The sequence below is a fragment of the Rousettus aegyptiacus genome, unplaced genomic scaffold (assembly GCF_014176215.1).
Source record: "Rousettus aegyptiacus isolate mRouAeg1 unplaced genomic scaffold, mRouAeg1.p scaffold_m13_p_6, whole genome shotgun sequence".
NCBI lineage: Eukaryota > Metazoa > Chordata > Mammalia > Chiroptera > Pteropodidae > Rousettus > Rousettus aegyptiacus.
The window spans coordinates 65,480,071-65,489,227 of NW_023416309.1; the positions used below are offsets into that span (position 1 = coordinate 65,480,071).

Genomic DNA, 9,157 nt, shown 5'->3' on the forward strand with positions numbered 1-9,157 from the left:
GGTCTTAGCTGTTCCAGAATAATCAGTGTGGCGAGACAGCCCTCCACCCTCATAGCTTCACTGGGAGCAACAGATACAATTTCTCTTTTTTTTCACAAAGACTGGAGCCCATTCTAGACCTTTCCTTTTCTTAAGAACACCAGGCTCTGTGGGTGTTCTATTTAAGATTTATACTTCATGTCCTTAAACTAGGATAGTGGTTTATCTTTCTTATCTATCTGTCGATCCTGAGAATGAATGTACCTGTTATGAACTGTTCCTGGTGGCTAACCGGATTCGAATTTATAAACAGAGCCTAACAGCTGTTGCTAAACATGGGTATCTTACTCAAGCCTGCCTGCACTGTGCCCTTGTCCTCTGAGCCAACCGTTATAAACGAGTCCCTAGAATACTATTTCAACCAATAGGACTGAGATTTTCTCTGTCCAATGGGAACTGCAATACTATACCCTCATTAGCACCTTAGAGCAATCAGAGTGACTCCGTTCTGACCAATCAGGATAGTATTTTTTTGGATCAATTAAACTGTGATGATTTGGAGTCCTCATTTGCATGAGGATGGACCAATCAGGGACCAGAAAAAGACACTTCTCTCTGTATAAACCAGCTTCCCTGCCACTCTGAGAATGCTTATGGTCGATTTAGCATCCTGCCATGCAAGTTGATTAAGTTGTGATGTGGGTTGAGTTTACGCTATTGACTATAGTGTTTGCATCGAATAAAATTTCTTTATCGCCCAATGACCTTCATCTCTTAATAAAAAGGAAAATCCTGTACAAAAGCAGGAACTTAAGATTCCCATGAGGTGGACAATGAGCTATTTAAAATTATGGTAGGGAAAAATCTTAACGAAATCATGGGTACGATCTAATGAGTGAGAAAATTAACATGTTACAATATAATTTCACCTCAAAAATGAAATTTAAATGTCTGAAAGGAAAATACTAATGTTCTCTTTCTTGATCTGGGTGCTGGACACAAATATTTTCACTTTGCGAAAACTTACGGATACTCTTCTACATGTGTGCTACTCATCAAATATTCAAAAATATGTTTGGGGTATGTATGTAGCCAATAAAAATCTGCAAAGAGAAATAGTGCATCTCAATATGAGCAGTGCTTATGGAGGGTGAGATTTTCAATGACTATGCTTCCTGATACTATTCTGTCTTCTCACGAAGAAAATGTTTACTTTTATAGTTTAAAAATAAAATTGCTGCCGTTTTTCAAGCTTGTTTATCAAGCCCACCGTTTCCCGGCTGTAGCAGTTGCCCACTCTCTCCTCTTCAGAGGTGGTAAAGAGGAAGAAGCCATAGGCCCAGCACGGTCTCGCCCACTTGGTTCGGTGTCCTAAGGACCTCACGATGGTGACCGCCGCCATTTTATGAGTTGGGGCAGAAGATCCAGCGAGTTACGCCCCACGAAACTCAGAGCCCCTTCCCGGCTTCCTTGGGCCGTCTCCATAACTCCACCGTCCCGCCAGGCCCCGCTCCTCCGCCCGGCGTCCCTTCGCCCCTCTCACCACCTTCCCCACCTCCCCGCGGCTGCCGCCCGGACTCCCCCCCAAGTCCTTTTCCCGTGTGTCGCCCAGACGCGGAGGGACGGAGTCCGAGTCTCCGCCAAGTGGTGGCTCCGCTGCGGCGCGCACTAAGGTTCGGATGCCCCAGAAGCGCCGGTTTCCCAAATCCAAGAAGCGAGACGTTAGAACTTCTTTTAAATGTACTTTGGAGTGCAGGAGGGACTGTATACTCCATTCAAGGTTTCCAAGCCGCGGGACCGAGCAGGTAAAGAAAGGCCTTTAGCGATTCAGAGGGGTAGGTTCGCTGTGACCTCGTGGCGCAATGGTAGCGCGTCTGACTCCAGATCAGAAGGTTGCGTGTTCAAGTCACGTCGGGGTCATGAGTGGTTCTTTTTCTCTTTCCAACTACGGACTATAACGAATGGAGTAAAAGCAATAAATACGAAATTTGGCTACGTGCGTTACGTATTATTCTTCCAACAGTACAGAAAAGCCAGCTCCTTTTTCTTTTCATATAGGGTTTATCAACTTGCAACAGAGAGGAAGAGGTTCTTTCTGGCGACCGACAGGATGCGCCGCGTTAAGCCTCAGAGTGACTCCCGAGGTAGCGTGGACCCACCCAGCAAGCGCACAGACGGGTGCCCTGACCCCTTGGGTTGCTCCTCTCTTCCTGCTCGCTACCCTACCCTACCTGTCTCTGCAAAGCCACGCCCACCTCTCTCTTCGGAAAGTTGCCCTCTAGGTAATTAAATTCGCCCCTGGAAGGAAGGGCCTCTAGTCCAGGAAGTGAACTGGTGCCTTTTGGCATGGATCTTCTCCTTCGTTACCTTGATTGTCTTTTTCTGTCTCTGCCCCAGACATTCCTTCTGGTGGTCATTCTCTTACCACCTGCATTGTTCCCCACTCTCAGAAGCTCTATGGATTTGGCTACATCCGTAACGTTTGCATATTCACGTTAAAATTGTTAATAGTTTAAAAAGCTCTACCTGTCCACCAGCAGAGAAAAATATCTAGAAAAAAAGCAGTTTGCATAAAAATATTAAAAACAACAACAAAAAAAGCTTAAAAACATACAGTGCATGTATTTATATTAAAACTATGAATGGAAATTATACACACCAATTCTAGCATAGTGGTTACCTTTGGAGTATGAGGATGAAGAAGGGAGAGTCTAACTTTCATTTTTTAGTGAACATTTCCAAAACGTTAATATTTATTTAAACTGGCTAGAGGGTTCATGGGATATAGCATTACGAAACATGAGTTTCAGATTGTAATATATTTTGCATAGAGTCCAACACCTCCACATTGAGAAATGAATTTATAATTTCCCAAGTTAGCAGGACCAATAGCATGCTGGCAGAGGTAGAGTTAGAGTCTCTCTGAAAGAAATACACCCTCAAAACAGACTTTCTAGTTTTCCCATATGTAAAGTCCAAGTTAAACTTGCTTGTAATATATTTTAAAAAATAAATTAATAGAGAATGCCTTATGAGTAAGAACCAGCAAAATCAGATCCACAGACTTCAGATATGGGAATTATCAGATATGGAATACACAATGGATATGTTTAATCTTTTAAAAGTAAAGAAGGGATTGAAATTGATGACAGACAAGAGACAAAAATAACCAAGTATGGTTTAAAAAACTAAAAATGCGTATTTCTAGAAATGAAAGATTTAATGTATGAAATTAGAAACACAAAGAGTATATTAAACAGCAGTTTAGACAGAGCTAAGAAAATAATGAAAGAAATATTTTGGTTGTTCAAAATATGTCCACAAATTTTCAATACTCCCTTCAAAAGGTGATACCTAATTCAGTTTCCTTTGAATGCAGGCCATACCAAATGCCTGAGTCTAACAAAAAGAAAAAAACCAGAAGTTATGGCATGTGACTTTGGAGACTAGGTCATAAAAAACACTAGTTTCTTGCTTCTTTCTCTGTGACTATTCCTCGGGGATAGTCAATTGCCATGTTGTGAGAATACTTATAAAGTACTACAGGGAGGATGGCTATATGAGTATCTGAAGCCTCTAGCACATAGCTTTGTGACTAAGCCCTAATCAAGCTTTCCCATGTCTATAGTCCCAGCCAACAATTTGACTCCAACCTCATATGAGACCCTGAACCAGAACTAAGCAGCTAAACCTGAATTTCAGACCCTCAGAAACTGTGTAAGATAATAAATGTGAAGAACTTAGATTTGGAGGTAATTTGTTATGCAGCAATAGATAACCAACATAAAGACAGAATTTAAGGAATTACATATAAGGCAAGTAAAGAGGCAAGGAGGTAGAAAGTATGGGTGGAGGGGATAAAGTAATAGCAAGGACAGAATGAACAGGTTTAATCTTAGCCTAAATGGAGTTCCCTGAGATAGATGATAAAGACAATAGAGAGAGGTAGTATGTGGTGATGGCTAACAACTTTTCAAAACTGATGGAAAACATGGAGACCTCACTCTCAAGAAGCACAATGTATTCTAAGCATGATATGGAAATAAAAATCCATGCCTACATACAGTATAAGGAAACTGCACAATATAGAAAGTAAAGATTTTTAAAATGACCAGACACGGGGGAAAAGACCAAATACCTAAAAAAAAAAAAAAAAAAAAAAAAGACAAACAATTCTAAGCAGCAACACGAAAGCCAGAGCAAGTGGACTAATAATCTCAAAATTCCGAAAGAAAATAGCTGCCAAACAAGAATTATGTACTTGGGAAATTATCCTTTAAACAAGTGAGACCACCAGCAACCCTCTCTAAAGGATTATCTAAAAGATGTCCCTCAGGGAGAAGAAACATGACCCCAGGCAGGGGTCCGAGATAAAAGGAATGATGAAGAAAGACAATGCTAAATATGTAAGTATAGCTCATAAACCTTGACCATATAGAAACAATAATAATATTATGAACTTATAGAGTTGAAAAATAAAACTATAATACTGGACAAGAACAATATGCAAGCCAGAGTAAACATAATTAGGGAGTAAAGCCTTTTAAGGTGGTTTTATAACTTTAAAGGAAGGACATTTATTAACCAGGGACCATGCTAAGTATGTTAAAATGTGGGGTAGTCACTAAAAGAGTAGAGATAACTGGTTGATTACCCAGACCAAACAAAACAAAAAACAAAACAAAACAAAACAAAAAACAGTTAAGGACATCCGGATTTGAATAATAAAATTAACAACATTGATTAAATGAACATAGAACAATTAGAGAACAATGTTCTTGAATTCACATGGGACATTTTTAAAAATGTGACCACCTTCTAGACCCTAAAGTAAATCTCAACAGATTTCAAAGCATAGATATCATTCAGGTCACTTTCTCTGACCAAATTAACATTAAATTAGTAAATCAATAAGAAAAAACATTATAAAATTAGGATATTGAAAAACATTTTTAAATTTCTTCACAGGTCAAAGACAAAATCAGATAATAGAAAAAAATAGAGTTTGTTTTTGTTTTTGTTTGTTTTTTGCAGAAACCAATAGTTTTTAGAAAATCAACCGATTAGTTAGAAGGAATAAGGTGAAAGAAGGCAGAGGTGGGAACAAAACATATCACACATATTTTTATGTTGTTTTGATTTTTTTGCCACAATATAATTTACTACCTACTCAAAAAAAAGTTGTTAACATCCGTGAATATTGTAGCACTTGAGGATATACAAAGACCTTCTAAGGGACATGGGTGTGGGTAGTTTTTAGGGCAAGGTATTGGGTAACTCAATAAATAGCAACTCAGCATAATGTGGAGGTAAAGCCTCAGGGCCCGAGGGACTCAGGACACTTGAAGGGTCAGGCAGAGATCAGGATTCTAGAACCAAATCTCTGACATTGATACCTAATGGCTGTGGATGAGATGTTCCTGGTGGTGGCTTGTGTAGGGATGGGAAATATGGACAGAGGCTCCTCTGGAGACCCCTTTGTAGCCCCACATGTGACTTTGTATGTCATGTGGGTGACCCACTGTTCTTGACCCTGTCCTAACATGACTTCTCTTGTGGGTCCACCATTTGTGACAACCCGGTCATTTATAGCCCCTTTGTGTGACCCAGTGTATGACCCTCCCATACGACTCCTCTGTGAACACCATCTATGTGACCCTTGCCCTCTGGCTTCTGAGTTTGGATAATGGGGTGAACCAACCAGAGGAAGGAAGTAAAAGATGTGGACAGAAATGAAGACTAACCAAATGAGACAACCAAAGGCCATTTATTCAGAGCTTGCTCTAGCAAAAGAGTCAGACACTCACTTGCATTTTGGCAGAGACTCAAAGGCAATCAGGGGAGTGGGAGAACTTTACAGTGGAACAAAAGGAAGGCTCAGGTGTGCCCTGACTGGAAACTGTTGGCCTGGGGAAACTGGAGGAATGCTGACTAGAAGTGGGGCATCCTATGTGATTGGCCAGGGGCGCATGTTTGGCTTTCTCTCAATGGTCCTAAGTTGAAAGCAAGGACAAAAATCAGGTTAGTTGTCAGTTCTTAATCAAGTCCTGGCCATGTGGGTCTGGTTGTTACAGGAGTTATTGTTGGGCTTCCTGGTGTCAACTGAGCTAAGAGAGTTAGGAGGCTTTGGCTAGAAATAAATGACAAAAATTGATTCAAGGGTCTTAGAGTTTGCAAACCAGAAACACAACTAGGAAATACCCAAAGTGTTCTTGTGCGGAGAAAGGATAGCCATAGTCAGGCTCCCTCACAATACCTGTAGCTAGCTCCTGAGCAGAAGAAACTTAGCATTTCAACCTTTCTGTAACCATGTGCCCGGTTCGCAGGCATGGGCCTCCATTATCTGGCAGTGTGCTGTTATTGTTTAACCTGTGTATAAGAGACACCGCTGCCATGTGAGAGAGTGCCATGCCCTTGCTGGATAACCCTGGCACCCCGTGAGGTGGGATGTGCCCTTGCTGAAATAAAGAGCTATATCGCAGTTGCCTATGGCTCTCTACATTTTCTCCCAACTGTACGAGCCTCATACCCCTTACCTTGGAAATGTGAATCTGCAGCAACGTAGTTCCAAAGGAGAAAGAAAAGTTTGAGTGTTTATAGTACAGGACAAAACAATATTATTATAATAAATCATAAATTCCTAACTATAATAAAACAATATTATTATAATAAATCATAAATTCCTAATGAGTCATACTCTAGGCCTACAATTTCCCTAGTAGAAGGTTTTTAAACAAGATCTGTCCCTTGTTCTAATGCATCTAGGTTAACACATCTTTGAAAAGGTAGAACTAATACTCCTCCAAAGAGTAACCACCCTCGAAAGCACATGATCTCAACTATCCTGCAATTCGATTCTGCCTTGCTTTTTTCACCTTCATCTAAACTCCCTACATTCCCTCCTTAATTTCAATTGCATAAAATAAATTGCAAAACTGTCATTTACCAGAGCATTTGACATCTTTTTCCTCAACATATGTTGTCATTTTGGCTCAAATAAGCTTTTATCAAAAAATCTCTACAGGTTTAAATGTTTCTTACATCAACAATAGTAAAATCACACATTTTAAAAATAAGTCAGTTCTGCTTTCTTAGCCTTCAGATTAGTTTAGGAAGGTAATTTTCCAGATATGTGGTGGTCTGGATAAGGAAACATTCTTTCTTAAGCATGACAGGTAGTTATTGTGGAGGAAAAAAGGAGTTCCATTTGAAGTAACCTCACAGTGGATCTCATGATAAATTCCTAACATGGTAGGTAATCACACTCCACACATATAACTTCTTTAGTAAAAGGTTTGTCTTTGCCTCAAGTAAGCCCTGTCTATTATTTCTGTGCATCCAGGTTAACACACCTTTGAAATGCCCCGTTTCAGACTCAAGTGAGCACATATCTTTCTCCTACAACCCCCACTCCCCCAAGATGCTTCCTTCAGCCTTCATGTACTCTTCCTTACATTCCTTCCTTAATCTAAGATGCATGAAAGAAATTGCAATCTGTTATTCTCCAAAGCATTTATCTCTGTTGAGATCTTGCTTCTAGGTGTACCTTCTTGGTGGTTCAGTTTTTAATAAAAATTCTCTACAGGTTTGGACATTCCTTATGTCGACATTACCTCTAAGAGATATATATATCTGTAGCACATGAGCATTCTTTCTTAAATCCTCCAGAGGTTTATTTGTGGAATTTAGGTATATCCAGGCACTGGTGCACAACTGAAAGTTGAAAACTCTATGTTCCTTGGCTAGTAAAAACAAGAATAGATGATTTCCTCATGTCTCAGTCTACTTCAACAATTTAGCAGCTTGACCATAGAGATTCCATTTTATTTCTTTGCTCTTTTCCTCCCTGGATTGTTACTGGAGACAGCAGTCTGAATTCCTACAAGTCTGACATATAGAAGGCTAGTTTCCTGGGCCGATTACTGTAAATAAGGAGTTAGTTTCCTGGGCTGGTTGCTCTAGACAGGGGTCTCCAACCCCCGGGGCCACGGACTGCTACTCATCCATGGCCTGTTAGGAACTGGGCCACACAACAGGAGGTGAGTGGTGAGAGAGTGAGCGAAGCTTCATATGTATTTGCAGCTACTCCTCAGTGCCAGCATCACTGCCTTAGATTCTCTTAGGAGCATGGGTCCCTGGGGACCATTGCTCTAGCCCGTGGGTCAGAGCTCTTTTTATATGTGGTTGTCCATTTGTACATTCATTCTCTCAAATGGTATTTATTTGCCAGCTTCATCCCTATAGGGTCACGGTACACTGTGCCCTCAATAGGAGTTTACAGCTCCTGTGAAATGACCCTGTTCATAGGGCTCTCTTTGTCCTCAAAGTGCTGGTAACCACTGTCTCCCTCAGATCTGCAGACCTTAGTGTGAAGAAACACTGCCTCCCTTCTTACACAAAGGGCACTGTACTGTCCTGGACTCCTTATATAAGCATTCTGAACAAGTCACCCCAAGACGTGTCTCCGTGGGATGCGGATTATTTTGAACTAAAGGCAAGAGAAGCTACTATCCCCATTTAACTACCTAGAAGAATTTAAATTAGGGGCTTGCTTGTAATAAGAGATTATCAGAGATAATCTTTTTGATCTGTCTATAGGGCAGGGCAAACTTCTATTTACTGACCATCTGCTCTTCTTATCGTATTGCAGTAACTTTCCATCTCTGAACCTCTCATGTATGTGGGGTTCCCATATTTACATATATAATTAAGTTTGATTATTTTCTCTTGTGAATCTGTGTCATGTAGATTTAATTATTAGATCAGCTGGAAGAACCTAGGGCAGAGGAAACGTTCTTCCTTCCCCACACGTGAGAGGATTGATCCATTGAGGCTGTTATGTTACCGAACTCTCGGTTCAAACACCCCAGCAGGACTCTCCCGGGGATTCACGACTTTGTCTTGTTGTCCTTAGTTCTAGAGAGATGGAATGAACTTGGGTCCTAGAAACTGCTCCTCCAGTAGATTGAGTATAAGTCATCAATGCTGAGAGAACTGAGCAGTACAAACCAAGGTTTTGAACCTGCTTTTTGTTTCCTCCCTCTGCACCATCTGAACCTGATGCTTACTACTGAAAACTCCTGACTATGAGTGCCATCCCCTGCTCAGAGGAGTGGCCTCCTTAGAGGGTGACTTCAGCCCAGGGGGACACTACCAAGCTGGGCCTGGGAGAAAGAAT

The 9,157-nt window shown here is 40.9% G+C and overlaps 1 non-coding gene across 1 annotated transcript; it reads left to right on the forward strand.

Moving 5' to 3' along the window:
* Window positions 1-1,827: 1,827 nt before the first annotated feature.
* On the forward strand, window positions 1,828-1,899 carry TRNAW-CCA. The gene has a single exon. It is a non-coding gene; the product is annotated as a tRNA-Trp (tRNA).
* Window positions 1,900-9,157: the final 7,258 nt, after the last annotated feature.